Below are 17,099 nucleotides of genomic sequence, written 5' to 3' on the forward strand. Positions count from 1 at the left end.
ATATAACATACACACACACACATACATAACACTATAATTCATACCAGGCCATTTTATTATTATTTTGAAATTCAGCCTTTGCTGGTGTGGCTCAGTGGATTGAGAACCAAAGGGTTGCTGGTTCGATTCCCAGTTTAGGGCATGTGCCTGGGTTGTAGGCCCGGTCCCCATTGTGGGGCATGCGAGAGTCAACCACCCAGCGATGTTTCTCTTTCTCTCTTTCTCCCTCCCTTCCCCTCTCTAAAAATAAATAAATAAAATGTTAAAAAATACATTAAAAAATAAAATTTAAATCTTTAATCCACTTGGAAGAATAACTTATTGCCAAGGAAATATATCTATAGTTAGGGTATTTTGATTATATCACCTGTGGTTTTCCAATATTAGTTCTTCAAAAGTTGAAAATTTGATGCATATGAGGTAAGCACCCCAAGGCACACAAGTCTATATAAAGTGACATTGACACTGCTTTGAGGATCTCAGAGTGTGCTTAGCTCAAAGCATGAAATTCCAAACACTGAGAATAAAAATTAGGTCATAAAAAAGTACAGAGAGCGCCCTGGCTGGTGTAGCTCAGTGGATTGAGTGCGGGCCTGCGAACCACACGATCGCGGTTCGATTCCCAGCCAGGGCACATGCCTGGGTTGCAGGCCAGTTCCCGCAGGGGACTCACGAGAGGCAACCATACATTGATATTTCTCTCCTTCTCTCCTTCCCTTCCCCTCTAAAGATAAATAAATAAAATCTTTTAAAAAAAGTACAGAGAGCAATTATCAAGTTGTGTGCAAAGAAATGAGAGTCAAATTAGCATTGTTTTATCCATATGATATGTTAGGAGACGATAAAACAAAGTGCCCTTAATTCTGAAATAAAATAATTCCAGCCTAGATATTTTGCTCACACTAACATTCGAACTGAGCACAGAATAAAGATTTTTTTTAACATACAAAGAGAAACTTAGTAACTTTACATTTCATGGACATTTTTTTAGGACATATGAAATGTTTCAGTGAAATGAGTGAGCAAAAAATTTCAATCCATTTGATTTAAGAGGCAAGAGTTTCAACCTGGGAAAGCAGTGAAGGTAAGGTCAGTAACACAGAGCATCAAGACCAAGGGCAACCAATTCCCTGGGGCAGATGGAGGGAGGGATTGGGAAGAAAGATCTGCAAGGAAAAAAGGTATGAGAGAGGACTGCTACAATGAGTAATAAGACAGAGAATTAGAAAGGAAAATAGTTTACAATAAAGGCAAGTACTGCAAGAAATTAAAGGATATTAGAAACTTGAAGAAGCATAAATTATTGTTCTGACCAAAAAACAAACTCCAGTGAAGTACAATTTTAAGTAATTAGTGAGGTATAAGACAGACAAGTTCCTTTTACACCAATGCTAGGGATGATCTCCTTTGACTTGCTCAATGATTATGGCAAACCACCTGTAAATATGAAAATATAATTCCAGCACATCACTTGACCAAACTTATATTTACATAGTCATAATAATGTAAATTCTACAATTGATGTTCAATTCTTAGAGCCAACTTATAGCAAAGATATATATTAAGACTTTATGTAGTTTCAGGCAGAAGAAAATTGTTCACAATTTTGATAGTGTACAAATAAGTATATAGTTGACAGAAAATGGGGAGTAAAGAGAGGAATGGGGGAGAAAATAGTAGGGGCCCTAATATCTTCATATTACAAAGCAGAAATAAAGTAATACTCTAAAATGTTAATGGAATAAGAATCAGAGACATAAGTATATTTCAGGTTATAAAAGTAAAAGAATTAGCAATAAAATATATATTAAACATGGATCTGAGTGAGTAGATGGGGAAACAGGACACAGTAGGTAAGTAAAACCTTCATCTTCCATGTCACAGGGTCAATAGATATTGTCTACACTAGATAAAACAGGAAATAGAAGTGTGTGTGTGTGTGTAGCTATACCTATATATGTATATTTAATGTGTGTGTGTAGATATACATATAGATGTATATTTAGTTTCTTAGCCGAGACATCAAAAGCACAAAAAACTAAAGAAACTTATATATGTGTATTTACACACAAACACTTATATATATATAGCTATGGAAGTTAACAACCACACAAATTATAAGCAGAAAGAGATTGTAGGCTGTGGGCAAAGGGGGTGGCCACTGTCCTCTGTTGTAAACTTTTCTGTAGTAGTTCTTTTGTTGTCAAACTTTTGTGTAGTAGTTGATTTGTTATCAAGTACCTGGAGTATTTTGATAAAAACTCAAACCTAAGAGAAAGTTTGTGGAGAGCCCCAGAAAATTGTTCGTGTATCCTGAGACAGTTGTAATCACACAAGGGTGTCATTAAAAACATGCAAAAACCTTTCCAATTGAAAGCTACAGACCGGCCCTGCAGATAAAGACAAGGGTTAATGGGACCTACCTAAGGAATCTGACAGAGGCAGGGCAGTGCCGTCCCATCTGTAGCGATGGGTAATTCCTCTGAATCGACCTGAGGAAATGATTGCCCAGAAGTAGGATGGTTTCTAGTATGTGCTCATCACATCCCCCTTCCTCTCCTCTGGCTTCCAGAAACATGGACTTACAATAAAATTTCGTAGAAGAAAAGAAAGATTGGAAGAGTAAACTGTCTTGCTGTAGGTTATCAGCAAAGGATAGCAGAGCTGAAAGAAAAATAGACAGGTGTTCTGACACAAAATCTCCACTCAGTACATAAATCTGAATATTCCATTGCATTCTCTACTTCAAGAATAATTTAGCATTCTATAATACTGATTTGTCAAGTGTTAATTGGCTTTTGAATGAATTAAGATATTTACTAAAGAGATTCCTTTGTTACTAGATAGTGTTTTATAGACTGAGACACTTAGGTTATTGGAGTTGCCTCAAAAAATTAAAAGTGGAACTGCCTTTGACCCAGCAATCCTACTTCTGGGGATATGTTCTAAGAGTCTCAAAACACCAATTCAAAAGAATATGCACCCCTATGTTTATAGCAGAGTATTTATCATACATATTTATTTTATGTATTTATTACAGCCAAGATCTGGAAGCAAGCACATCAGTAAGTGAATGGATTAAAAAAATGTTACATTTACACAATGGAATACTATACAGCAATAAAAAAGAACTCTTACCTTTTTCAATACCATGGTTGAAGGGTATTGGGCCTGAAGATTCAGGGATGGGCCTGAAGATTTTTATGCTAAGTGAAATAAAATAGTCAGTAAAAGAAAAATACTATATGATCTGACTTGTATATGTAATCTGATGTACAAAATAAACTGATGAACAAATAGAAATGGAGGTATGGACACATGGAATAGGCTGACAGCTGTCAGAAGAGAGTGGGGAGAGGAGACTGGATGAAAGAAGGAGAAGGAATTAGCCAAAGAACATATACATAACCCACAGATACAGACAACACTGTGGTGACAGACTGAGGGAAGTGAGGGAAGGCTGGGTGAGATGGGCAAAGGGGGGAGAGAAACACAGGGATATCTGTACTAGTATAAACAATAAAAATAAAGTTTTTTTAAACAGAAGACATAGGGATAAAACTTTGGAATTAAGGATTAGGCAATGGTTTCTTAGCTGAGACATCAAAAGCACAAAAAACTAAAGAGAAAACAGATAAACTGCCTAACACTCTTAATAAAATGAAAAGACAACCTACAGAATGGGAGAAAATTTTGCAAATCATATACCTGACAATGGCTTAGTATCTAGAATATATAAAGGACTCTTATCACTCAACATTAAAGACAAATTACCCAATTAAAAAATGGGCCAAGGACTTCAATAGACGTTTTGTTTTTCAAAGAAGATAGGCAAATGGCTCCGGCCAGGTGGCTCAGTTCGTTGGAGCATCGTCCTAGACACTAGAAGTTTGCAGGTTTGTTTCCTGATCAGGGCACATACCTAGGCTGCAGGTTCGCTCTCTCATTGAGGCGGGTGTGGGAGGCAACCAATCAATGTTTCTCTCTCAGGTTGATGTCTCTCTCTCTCTCTCTCTCTATTCCTCTTTCTCTAAAATCAGTAAAAAACATATCTTCAGGTGAGGATTAAAAAACATAAAATAAAAAAATAAAAAAGAAGGTTCAGCACATAAAAATATTCAGTGTCACTAGTCATTAGGGAAATACAGATCAAAACCATGAGATACTACTTTACATGTACAAGGATGGCTACCAACAAGATCACAGAGAATCACAAATGTTGGTGTGGTTAGTGTGTTTTTGATTGATAATGTGGAAAAATTGAAATCCTCTTAGATTATTGCTGAGAAAGAAAATGGGGCAGCCTCCCTGAAAACCAGCTCAGCAGTTCCTCAAAAAGTGAAATAGAAATTTACCATACGACCTACCACTCCTAAGTATATGTCCATGAGAATAAAAAATATATATGTTCATGCAAAAACTTGTATATGAATGCTCATAGAGGCATTATTGAAAATAGCCAAAAGGCAGAATCAACCCAAATATCCATTAAGTGGATGAGTGGATATGCAAATGCAACCTATCTGTACACTGGAATATTATTCAGCCATAAACAATAAAGTACTGATACATTGCATGACATGGGTAAATCTTGAATGGTAGGAAAAAGAAGCCAACCACAAAATACCACATATTAAGTGATTTTATTTCTCTGAAATGACCAGATTAGACAAATTCATAGAGACAGAGGAGAAAAGAGGTTACCAGGGGCTGGAACCAAAAGGGGTGAGTGGGGAATGCCTGCTAATGGGTACAGAGTGTCATGGTGGGGTGAGGTAAATGTTCTGGAATTAGGTCATTGTAATGGCTATCCGGCTTTGTTTATTCAACAAAACCCTGAATTGAATACTTCAAGCAGGTGAATTTTATGGAATGTGAATTACATTTAAAAAGCCCACACTAAATACACATGTGTTATGAAAGAATCGGTGGCCTGGATTTCTTTGGTGATCATTTTATTCTTCCAACCATCCTGAAGAAATAATGACAAGAGATTCAGGTAAATCAAAGGTTTAAATTTACTTTTATTAAATTTAATCTCATTTTCTATCTTTGTGATTTTTTCCTATTACCTTTTCTTTCAAAACTATAGCATTTTTTCTATAGTTGAATGTAATTTGGGAATAAAATTCACATTAGCTTTAACTGCCAGTGCTGTAGACCTGCTGGCACCATAAACAAAAGGGGAGGATTCTGACACTCAGGAAAGATGTTCCTATTTCCCTGGTCCACAAAAAAAAAGCCAAAAGCAAGCCCTATTATTAGAGCTAGTAAGACTAGATTCACCTTGTGATTAATCACCCAAGGAGAGACAAAAATTCAGGGTGGATTGCACCTTGTGTATGGGTCAGAGAGCTTTTCCAGAGCTTGTGAAGGGCTTCAGGCTTGTAATTTTTCCCCTTCTACAATCATCTTTCTTCTAACAAGCAGTTACAAAATGAAGTTTGGGTGATGCTTTTCTTTGGAAACAAGGTGATTGCCAAAAATATCAGGCCAGGGACATGGCAAGAGAACTTGGTTTTATTCTTCCAGGACATACTATTCTTCAGATTCCTCAGATGAGATAATAAAGGATAACACTACATTTTATTCTTTTGATAGTTGCTCCATTGCAATTCTTCCCTCTAGAGAAGAGGAGGGGGGAGGGGAGAGAGAGAGAGAGAAGTAATGTGGGATTGTAAGATCATGATTTAAAAATATCTTGCCTTTTCCCAAGGCCTTTAAAAATATCTGTGATCAACTAAGCGACCAATTACTGTACATCCCAAATGCATGTTTTCACAGCTATTTTAAGGGCAAGATTCAGTCACTACACATCCTGTCCACTCAAAACAACAGCCAGCCATAGAGGGCAGCTAATGAGTAGGTAGCCAAATGACAATGTCTCCTTACTTTTGACTTTGCTTCCAAGGCCCAAGAGGCTGCCTGGCCGTCTCCACTCTGGCGTCAAACAGTCCCCTGCAGTATGCAGACAATTTAAATTATTACAAGGCAATGTTACAAGTACGAACCCTGGCACAAAATAAAGCAATTACATTCAATTAGCAGTCCCCAGAGTGATGGCCCGATACTGAGGCCTTTAGATGTTGCCTTTTGTTGACTTACAGAAGCCAGGTAATGAGTGAAACTTCAAAGTGTAAGGGGCTAAATTGCTGCTTAATTAGTGGAAACTAGATTAGAAAACATGGCAAAAGAGAAAAAATCGTACAATTTTCTTTTGTTATAGGAATTCCAACAGTATGCTCCATTTCCCAAATGACAAGAACTGGATACTCAAATACAGATATGGTTGTCTAAGGAAAAGCCCACTGGAATGATGTTGTTAGAGGTGTTTGGTTTGTTTATTTGTTTGTTTTAGGTGGGAAGAGTGATCTGATGTCCTATCTATACCCTAGTGGTGTGTCTTCTCTTTTAACGTAAAACAACTTATTGTTTGAAGTTTAAAATATGAATATATTAAGTAAGTACTTGAAAAAAGATTAAGTAAATACTTCCTAAATCCTGCTGCCTCAGCACTAATAAATTTGCTTCTCTAAGGAACAATCCTGGACTGAAACATAGAAAAATTCTGAAAAATGAAGTAACCTAGGGGAAACTGGACCTGCTGATTACTAAAACATTGTATTTCATGTTGTTTAAATATAGGGAGTTTTTTTTCTCTTTGTAATTTACTGTATGAAATGAAGTGGTATTGTCTGCAGAGCAGACGGTTCATTAATAAATGGTTGGGATAAGTGACATGTGTATTATACAAAAACACATTTCAGATGGATCAGAGATTTCAACAAGAAAAATAGAACTAGGGTCCAAAGAAAATAAGATCTTAAAAATATTTAAGAATAAGCCATTCTAAGAGTAACATCAAATCACTCTAGGATATAGGAGAAACTAGGTGAATTGTATCTATTGTAATACCAAAAATTACCTTTAAAGTTTTTAAGGATCTATAATAAGATCAATAAGAATTGAAAAGATAAATGGCAAACCAAGAACACATACATACCATAAGCACTGTATATAGAAGGCTAGCTCTTTAATGCATAAAGAACAATGAAAATTAATTTTAAACAAAGATGACCCAAGCATGGGGGAAATAAATGAACAAAATCTATAAATAGTCAGTAGAAAAAAAGGTCTTAAACATATGAAATAATCTTACCCTTATTTATATTGAGACAATGAAGTTAGATGCCATTTTTACTTTTCAGATTTACAAACATAAAATGTTTAAAAGATTTTGTGGGTGAGAGCATAGGAGTGGAGAAGAAAACACAACTAGTGGAACTGGTTCTATATGTGTAGAAGGCAATTTTGCAATATTGTCAAAATATAAAATTCATATAACTGACTTTCCAGAAAATTTCTTACATGTTCGAAGATATTCACTGCAGTATTCATAATAAGAACAAAAGAAAAACAATGTAGATGTCTACAATAGGAGGATGATTAAATAGTATTATGCAGCTGGTTAAAAAGAACTATCTGCTCTATATGTACTGATTTGGAATGATCTCTATGGTATAATCTGAAGTAAGGAAAAACAGGATGCTCTAGTATAACAGGCTATCATCTGCGAAAAAGCAGCGGCAGGCACACACATACATATTCCCTTCTGTCTTCAGAAAAGTGTCTAGTAAAAGTAGTGGTCTGGGGAAGAGGGAAGAGGAGAGAAATCTTTTACTATTCAAATTTTATATATCAATTTTATATATTTCATATTTACACATGTATATTAATTTTATGTACAAGGAAACTGTGTAATATGCACAAATAGCCTCAGCATAAAATGCCCTTTCCAGTGTCTTGGGCCAGTCTTAATAACTGTACTGTATTATATATGGAATCAAAAGAAAAGTAAACAAAACAAAACAGAAATCGTAGATACAGAGAGCAGATTGGTGGTTGCCAGAGGAGGAGAGTGAGAAAAATGGGTGAGGGGGTAAAAAGGTGTAAACTTCCAATTATGAAATAAATGAGTCCACATGATACAATGTATAACATGATGCAGACTATGGTTAATAATACTGCATTGTATATTTGATGGCTGCTAAACAAGGAGATCTTAAACATTTTCATCAAAAGAAAAATGTAACTGTGTGTGTAATGGGTGATACTAGATTCATTGTGGTGATCATTTCAGGTAAACAAATATTAAATCATTATGTTGTACACATGAAACTGAATTATTTATTTCAATTATATCTCCACAAAAGTAAAACTATAAAAAAATAATTGCGCTGTGATTTTATACTCCCTAAATCTGTAGATTTGAAACTCTGAATAGTCTTTGAATTGTATGAGCAATAACAAAATGCTGATTGGAGGAACCACATATACCCTTTAATTAGAAGATAAATATTCAAAGAAATTGATGGATTATTTATTTTGAGCATAACCTCGATCTCCACTTTCTTACATATACTTTCCCAAACTTTAACCCATAATGAAGGAGCAAGTCAGTGTTACAGAGAGAGACTTAAAAGCATTTCTTATGTAAAGTGGATATTGCTGGAAAACCCAGAACACAGTATTTTTACATAAATAATAATATTTAGAAAAAATACACAACCTAATATTTAGTTTATGACCTCTTGTTAGTCATTTATAAATGATTATATCTAAAGTCATTGACCCTAGCACCTTAAAAGACATTGGTTTTGTGCTCTGAATGAGGCACTATTGCACTTATGTCTTCTTATGTGCCTCATAGGTAACAAAGAAAGCTAGTCTTCAAGAGTTTAATCTTCTACATTCTATCTTGATTTATAAAATCACTTTTCTAGTTACTTGTAAGAATGTCATTTTTTAAAAATAACATATTATATGCATTTATTAATTGGGTGGCTTCTTCAGGCTTTATATAGCTATTGGTTCTGCAGTTTCTTCAGCATGCCACAGTAGGGGGAATGCTCCGAATGAAGGGAATGTGCTCCTTCTATGCCCATGGACATCTCTTACTGAAATTGAGCAAATTGGGTAGTCAGAAGATGACAAAAATGTCAACGAAAGAAAATTCAAACCTCTTTCTTTCCCAACCTAGAAGGAAGTACAGCGCACTGAATTCAGACCATTGTTTCTCCTAGTATGTCTTGGAGTCTTAATTTATTCCATCACTTCTCCATCTAAAGTCTTTCCTAATTACATTTAAGAATAAGAATCCTCACATACCCTTTGATCAAGAAGTCACAGATTTGGAAATCTATCCCGTAGGAGACCACTTTGCATAGCATGGGCCCAGCCCCCAGTGGCAAACATTTACTGCAAAGTAACTTTCTAAAATCCATGCTAAACCTTCCAAGGATCAGTGTAAAAGTTCAAGCACTTTTGCCTTTTCATTTGCAAATATCCCTCTTCTGTGTTGTGATTAGCGGCATTGGCTCCTTTGTTTTCTGTAAAAGCTAACCACCTAAAGTAACCTGTGCACAGTAAATGAGGACCATCATGTAATGTGCCAGAAACCCAATAAAGGTCTGTCATGGCGGAGGCCTCAGGCTTTTGATCCCCTTGAAAGAAAAGGCTTGCTCTCCCTTTTCTTCCACCAGACTCGGTAGTCCCTGTGAATGTCTCATTTCATCCATAATGACTTGGACACTGCAGGCTGGTGTCCGCATCCCTATCTTACCGTAACAAAAGCAACAGTACAAAGAGTATGTGTACAAAAATAATCATTTAGACATTAATAATGACAAAACCTGAAAAAAAAACACCTATATGCTCAAAAACCGGGGGACATGGTGATATATTTGTATGATGAAAATTTATGAAATATTAAAAAGATGTCTGATCTGGGCCCACAGACTCAGAGAGTCATCCATAATATGTTGTTATTAAAAACATGTATGGACATCCCATTCTTACAAAAACAAACTTCATCCAAAACTGGACTACAGGAAATAAGTGTACATGTTTGTACAACCACAGAAAGGGGAAAGGTAGCAGAATCCACACGAAGCCACTGCCACCTGTCACTGTTGGGAGCACATCGGTTGGGTGGCTTCCAGCTGCAAGTTCCAGTGATCTAGATTCAAGCTGATTTTGAAAATGAAGAAGAGGTTGGAGTGGAAATCTGTTTCAGAAATGTAGCATTGGAGCGATTTTAGGCCCACTGTCTCTCTGGCTCGGTTCTCGGTGATTTCCTTGGCTGCTCCTTCTTCGAAGGCTTTGAGAACCACCTTTGCCCACTTTCTGTTTTCTTCTTACTGGCAAATAGCTGTGGCTGTGCATTTCATATCCATGGGCCAGGGTGACTGTCTAACTCACAGGTAAACTGGGAAATTTTGGACAGTGAAAGGTGGTGTTACTAATACTCAGTCCTGAACCACAAGCCTACGGTGGAGCAGTCCCAGTGAAGCTGGTTGCACTTTACATGACACAACACCAAAAGGAGGAGAAAGGGGACATCTTCCACTGGCTTTACCATAAGAGAGAGAACTGAGTTTTCAAAAGCCCTGCATGAAATTCTTCTCCAGACTCACTGGCCTGAACTGGGCAATGTTGCCCTTTTTGATACAAATCCTAGGGCTGCAGGGATGCCAATGCTGACTGTGTGTCTGAACCTCTCAGCCACTGGGTGGAAGGATACATTACCTTAGACCAGCAGTTTTCAAAGTGCACAAACAGGGTTTGTTATTGCTACTTTAATTGGTTACTAAATGTTTTTTTTTAAATTTCTGCTTTAATTGCTAAAATAGTAAATATCAATAGATATAAACCAGATAAAAACTTTTTGGAATCTTTAGTATTCCAAGAGAAAAAGGGGGTCCTAGACAAAAAATTTAGAAGCCTGCCTTAGACCAAATATGCAGACTTCTGAGGCTTGTGGTGGGTTATGAGAAGGAGAAATATGTAACTACATAAAATCAGTGGTTAATCAGAGAGACCTGAAAGGGAATGGACATTGGATGAACACTCACCACCCTCCACCACATGCGAAATGAGGAGGTCAAACTGGCTTATTTTATCAACATTGCCCTTTTATTAAATTGTCTCAAATGCACATGTACTATTTTCCTAACTTTATAAAATGGATTTAATTAAAATAATTGAAAATAACATTGATGAATAATTGTCAGTCATCAGAATGAGATTCAGTTAATCTTCAACCATGACTAAGGCCTTTTCTCAGTAGCAATGGATGAAGAAAACAGAGTTAATCAGATTATTATATTGTCCCAATAATTCTTATCCCAGGTGTTTTAAATAATTTTAGTAAAAACTACTATATTCTAATTTCTACATAGGAATGGTAATAGTTATTATAGATTTAAAGTGAATTTAGTCTCTGAGTTTAAGTTTGGATGCCCGGAAAAATTTGTTTAAATTCTTTCAAGAAGATAAAACAAACAGTACAGTTTATTTCTAGAACTTTTAATAGTGCTATTTGAATGTTGCTTATTTTAAAATTAACAAAAATATTATTTTATTTTGATTACATTAAATCAGTTTATCCAACTGACACTGTCTATGTTTCTAGTCTGGCTTTTAGAATAAAGTTTGGCATATGTGTTAGAAAATTTGGAAGGAAAAGTAACTAGAAATTATTGAATGTTTCCTTCCCATTATTAAGGATGGAAATTGAATTTTGTCAAACAAGGTCATATTCATATTTTTCTCCCATATAAGCAGGCTTCATACTTTTAAGTCATTTTTTCTTTCCACATTTGAATCATACTTCATTATTTTGTAACATACAAATATAACACTAAACCCTTTGTTAATATTTTATTTATGTGATTTCTACATTTATTTCCAAAAGATAAAATACTCTACAGTTTGATATTCAGAGTCTAACTTTGTCAGGTTTAATTTCAATATCATACTTTGTAAAATAGAATTCAGAAGGATTTCTTTGTATTCTCTCTGTTCTGGAAAAAATATATACATATATACATGTTTATTTATGAAACAGGAAGATTTGTTTATTTGCAAAACTATCATGTAGAACTTGCCACATACCAAACACTATTCTGAGCACTAAACAAATACTAGCATGTTTAATACTCTTAACAACATTATGAGGTAGGCACTATTATTTTTCCTATTTTATAGGTGAGAAATACAGCCACAGAGAAATTAAGTAACTTTTCCAAGATAACACAGCTTATAAAATAAAGAATTACAAGGTCTGTCCAGAAAGTACCCATCCATGTAATATGAAAAATAGAGACATTTATTAAAGAAAATATAAGATACAAGAAACACTGTACATAGGGCAATGACGCCTCAGTCCCCTTCAAAGTGGGCACCTTGGGACCTCACACAGTTCTCAGATCTTTGTTGATTGCGTATTATACATGTTCAACATTCTCAGGTGTTCTGCTTGTTACAGGCCTCCCAAAACATGGATCACTTTCAACAGACTCTTGATCATCCTGTAAACATTTGTGTCAAACTTTCATTTGTGTTTCACATGTCACATCATCCCCAAAGCCTTCTGAATCATCTGAATAGTTTCCACAGAGGAATGTTCAAGCTTAACACAAACTTTGATGCAGATTTGTTGCTCTACTCACTTAGTCACTTTAAATAAGACGGCCACACAGTACACATGCTCACTCAACAGCATCTGCTGCCCGCCCTCCCCCAGCTAATACAGTGAAGTCATCATGGTTCATGCATGTGCATTCCCATCCACTCTCCTTGGCTGCCAGGTTACATCAAGGTCTTGCAAAACATGCTCATTATATTAACAATAGCTGGACTTTCTCTGGACAGACCTTCATAGATAGAATTTGACTTTAGACATTCTGGTCCAAGAGTCCATGCAGAATCCACCCTCTGACATAATTTGAACTGTAGGCTTTTTGTAATTCTTCTATTTTCTAAAGTTTAATAACACTGGTCCTGTTATTTCTTGCCATATGTACTGCACAGCAAGAGGAGTATTTACACTAATGAGGTGACTGACACATATTTATTGTCAAAGAATAATTTGGGACACAATTATAAATACTTATTTTATGGATTGAATTTATACCTTACCATCTCTTAGCTTACCTAGTCTTTCTTGGATTAATTAAATATATATTTTGGGGGTTATCCATAGTTTCAGGATATCCTCAGCCATCTGTTTCTGCTAGAGAGTCAAGTGAGACTGGAAATAAGACAATGTTAAGTAAGAGAAGCTTCCTTTGCCTAATCCACCTCCCAAGGCCTCCATTTGTAAAGAGCGCAGACCAGCAATCCCTACTGGATCCTTTCCATGCTAACAACCTGTTGCTGAGCTGTAGTATCTTCATTTTTTAAAATGAGGACAAAAATACCTGTTTGCCCACTCACAGGATTGATGTAGAGATTTAGTGAGATTATATCAAAGAAAGTACTTCATAACCTACAAAACATAAGCTTTATAATGATAACTATTCAATTTAATGCTACAATTCTAGGAAGAATAGTGGAAGTTTTACATATAAAATAGTATCTCTTAACACAATCCTATACAGTTATTATAATTATATTCAATGTATAAATCAATTAATAGAAGCTCAAACAGGGTGGGTAGTTAATTTGATATGTGAAGGTCAAATAGTTGGGAAGGGGAAGAGTCAATACAATTTTACTTCTAAATAGAGGCTTTTCTCTCCTTTCTGCTCAGAGCTAGCACGTTATATCCTACAAATGTGGGGTAGGGGTCAGGGTGAGGGAAGTCACTGAATAACCTTCCCCTGCAGTAAAGTTAACATAACGCCCTAGTAAAATCTATGCTTGTATTTTAGAACAGATCCCCTTAAAATCCATGGGCTTCATACATTGTTTTTATATATCAAATATAAGGTACAAAGTAAAAAATAGATATTTTAGAAGCAAGAAGAATACAGCATTCCATCCCAACCAGATTCAAACTTAGATTTTCCCTCCTAAGTTCTATTCTACTCATATTATCACACATGTACACAAATCAAAAATTACATGGACCAGGAAAAAAACATGAGGACTTACTTGGCTTTTGGAAAAGAGTCAGGAAACAAGAGAAAATTAATGGGAGAAAAACATTTTTTCACAGTAGCTAATAATGCCTTCCTTAGAAGACATATTTTTTATAACTTTAATACAGCCATATTTTTACTGTTTATAAAAATCAAGTCTCCCAGTATAAATGATATTTCACCACACTAATTTTAAAATTTCATCACTGAAGTAATACACAACAACTTACAAGTTCTCACAATATTCTGCGCAATAGATGCTAGTACTGGGATGAGTAATTGCTCAGAAAAGCAGCATTGCCTAAATTGTGATGTGATTTGCTATTCAGTGTTCTTATTTTCCAACAAAAGGCTTTCATGAGCTGGAGCACTGGACTCCTTGTGCTTTCTTTGATCAAGAGAACGTCTCTGAGCAGCTTCTGAGCAAACATTTCTTAACAGGTTGATCACAGATCTGGGGTCTTTACTCCACATAATGGCACTGCCTGACACAATCATGTCAGCACCTCTGCACATTTATGGATTATGTCACGACCTACTCCACCACCCACCTCTATGTCCAAAGGTGGGGACTGGGTCCTCAACCAGTGAACCTTTGGCACCATATCTGCCACGAATTTCTGCCCTGCAAACCCAGGTTCAACTCTCATACCAAGGCTATATCTGTCTGATTAGTCCTTGGTGCCGTATACTCAACTGTAGTCCCTGGTTTGATGGCAAGGCCAACCTCTATCCCATTCTCCCAAGTGTCCTTGATCAAAGCCCCTGGGTTCTCAGTAGCCTCGAGGTGAAATGTATGCTGATTAGCTCCTGCTGTAGCTACTGTTTTTACACACTGTTCTGGCCTTGACACCATCCTGTGCGCATCAAAGAAAGGGTCCTGGCCTAGATGCTTTCAGGGGCTTGCTACCACAGGGGGATGAAGGTGATGCTGGGAACATAATTCCCATCCATCAGATCCAGGTGCAGATAATCGGCCCCAGAGTCCAGGATTTGGAGGCACTGGCCCCTAAATTGGCCAGGTTGCTATTGAGGATGAACAGGCCTGTCTTGCAGCCAGGCACCATGGTGCTGGCTCCCAAGAGCAAGTTGTAATTCATTTTTTTGATACTGTTAAGTGCCTCCCATGATCTCAATGATTTCCTTCCATGAATCAAAATAACTATCTTATATGACAAGCTTAATTACTTTGAGTTTTGCAAAGCATTTGGCTGTCTAATGAGCAGATGAGCAGTGTGATAAAAACTTAAGCATCAGTTATTCTGTCAAAAATTACTGTGGAGGACCTCCTATGACTACACATTGAGTTGGATGAGGGAGGCATCCCAGTGACCAATTGCAAGAAGGTCACATTTCTGTTCTCATAGCAATTACATTCAAATAGGGATATAACCAATATTCTAGGTCAAGTGGTAGTGTCAAGACAAAAATAAAATCGGACAAGGAGATACTGACTGACAGAGGAGGAGGCAGACTATTTCAGAAAGGATGCCAAGGAAAATCCGAGTGAAGCAATGGAGCCAGCCATGTGGATGGGTGTCTGAGGCGAGCATTGCACTAGCAAGGGAAAGGACTGTGGCAGGCTGTGCTTGGAGCATCCCAGAAACAGTAAAAAGGACAATATGGCTGGGACAGTGAGGAGTGTGGCAGGGATGAGTTTGGGACGTTTCTGGGGCCAAGTCGTGTAAAGCCCTGTAAGCCATAGTAAAAACTGTTTTATTCCGTTAAGTTGGAGAGCCATGGAAAGATTTTGAGCAGAGAGGCATGAGATGACTTACATATACAGAGAGGCCATTCTGATTGCTGTGTAAGAAGGAATCTATGTGGAGACAGGGTGGGGACAGGGAGGCCTAAACTGGTGTTGCAGTTTTTGAGGAAATAATTGATATAAATACCTTGACAGAGGTAGATGCTATGAAAAGCATTTCAATTCTAGATAGTTTTAGAAGGTAGATGCTGACTCTTCTATCTGTCTCTTCCACTTTTAAGAACTCCAGTGATTTTATTGGGTACTGTCCCTCCAGACAATCTGGGGAAATCTCCCTCTTTCAGAGTCACTTGAAATTTAGGAATTTAGGAATTTAGTACCGTCTTCAGTATTAACTCCCCTTTATTCAGTTGATACCAGGAATTAGGATAGGGACATTTGGGGGAAGGGCATTATTCTGCCTACCACAGATGCCTGTTTGACAACCAAATGGAGCTACAATAAAGTAATATATACCTGTTATTTTGTTCCAAAATAAATATGTAAAGAAGCAAGATGAAGGGTTAAGAAGAAATAAATGTTGCTATTCTATAAAAGTGCCATATTTAAATCAGTTCTCTCTATACAAATTTTAATGCTAGAGCATTTAGCAGTAAAATAATTGGCTTAATAATTATTACATCCTTACATATCTTTATAAAGTTCAAATGAAAACAAATGTAGTAATCAGATTTTGTGCAAACTGTTGCTCACTCAGTTAAGCTTTAAGCTTTTTTTGAGGAAGAAAATTTTTAAAAGACTTTAATTCTTTAGTCACAAAATTGAAAGCAGTACATTGTTATATTTTTAAACTGCTATTTATAACCAAGTACATAAATTAATCATAAAAAGGACACTAGAAAATGGTTTTAGTCATCAAATAAAATGCTAATTTAATATTCTGACTGCACTGTCATTAGCACGCATATGCATATGAATACATGGGCACACATACATTCAGGGACAGACAGGTTTATGTAAACTTTATGCATAATTTACTATATATGTTGTTGCTTACTCCATGCGTTATAAGCACCACTTTTATGTCACTGATATTCCTTATACCATCATGTTTAATGGTATCAGAGTGTTTCTTGGAGTAATAACTTATCTAATTCTCATATTAGATATTTGAATTTCTAATTTTACTCTAAATATAAATAGCATGAAAAATTTGTATTGAAATAATTACATAAGTCCAGTGATTGATTCTTTGGATAAATGCCTGAAAGAAAAATTGTTGGGACAAAGTATATACATAACATAAAATGATAATTTTAGCTTTTGGTACCAGTGCCTCAGTCAATTTAAATAAATCATAGTTTTAAAAGATGCACTTGATTTGACATTAACTTCTCATGTAGAAAATTTGAAAAAGGACATAAAAATTTTTGAATTTTTAATTGTGAAAATTATTAATACATCAG

The 17,099-nt window shown here is 36.1% G+C and overlaps 1 pseudogene; it reads right to left on the bottom strand.

The window, feature by feature from the left end:
• Nucleotides 1–14,419: 14,419 nt before the first annotated feature.
• LOC119046684 (ribulose-phosphate 3-epimerase-like) lies at nt 14,420–14,992 on the bottom strand (annotated as a pseudogene).
• Between the last annotated feature and the right edge of the window lie 2,107 nt (nt 14,993–17,099).

The sequence above is a fragment of the Artibeus jamaicensis genome, unplaced genomic scaffold, assembly GCF_021234435.1.
Source record: "Artibeus jamaicensis isolate MK-2021 breed Jamaican fruit bat unplaced genomic scaffold, CSHL_Jam_final contig_332, whole genome shotgun sequence".
Classification (NCBI taxonomy): Eukaryota; Metazoa; Chordata; class Mammalia; order Chiroptera; family Phyllostomidae; genus Artibeus; species Artibeus jamaicensis.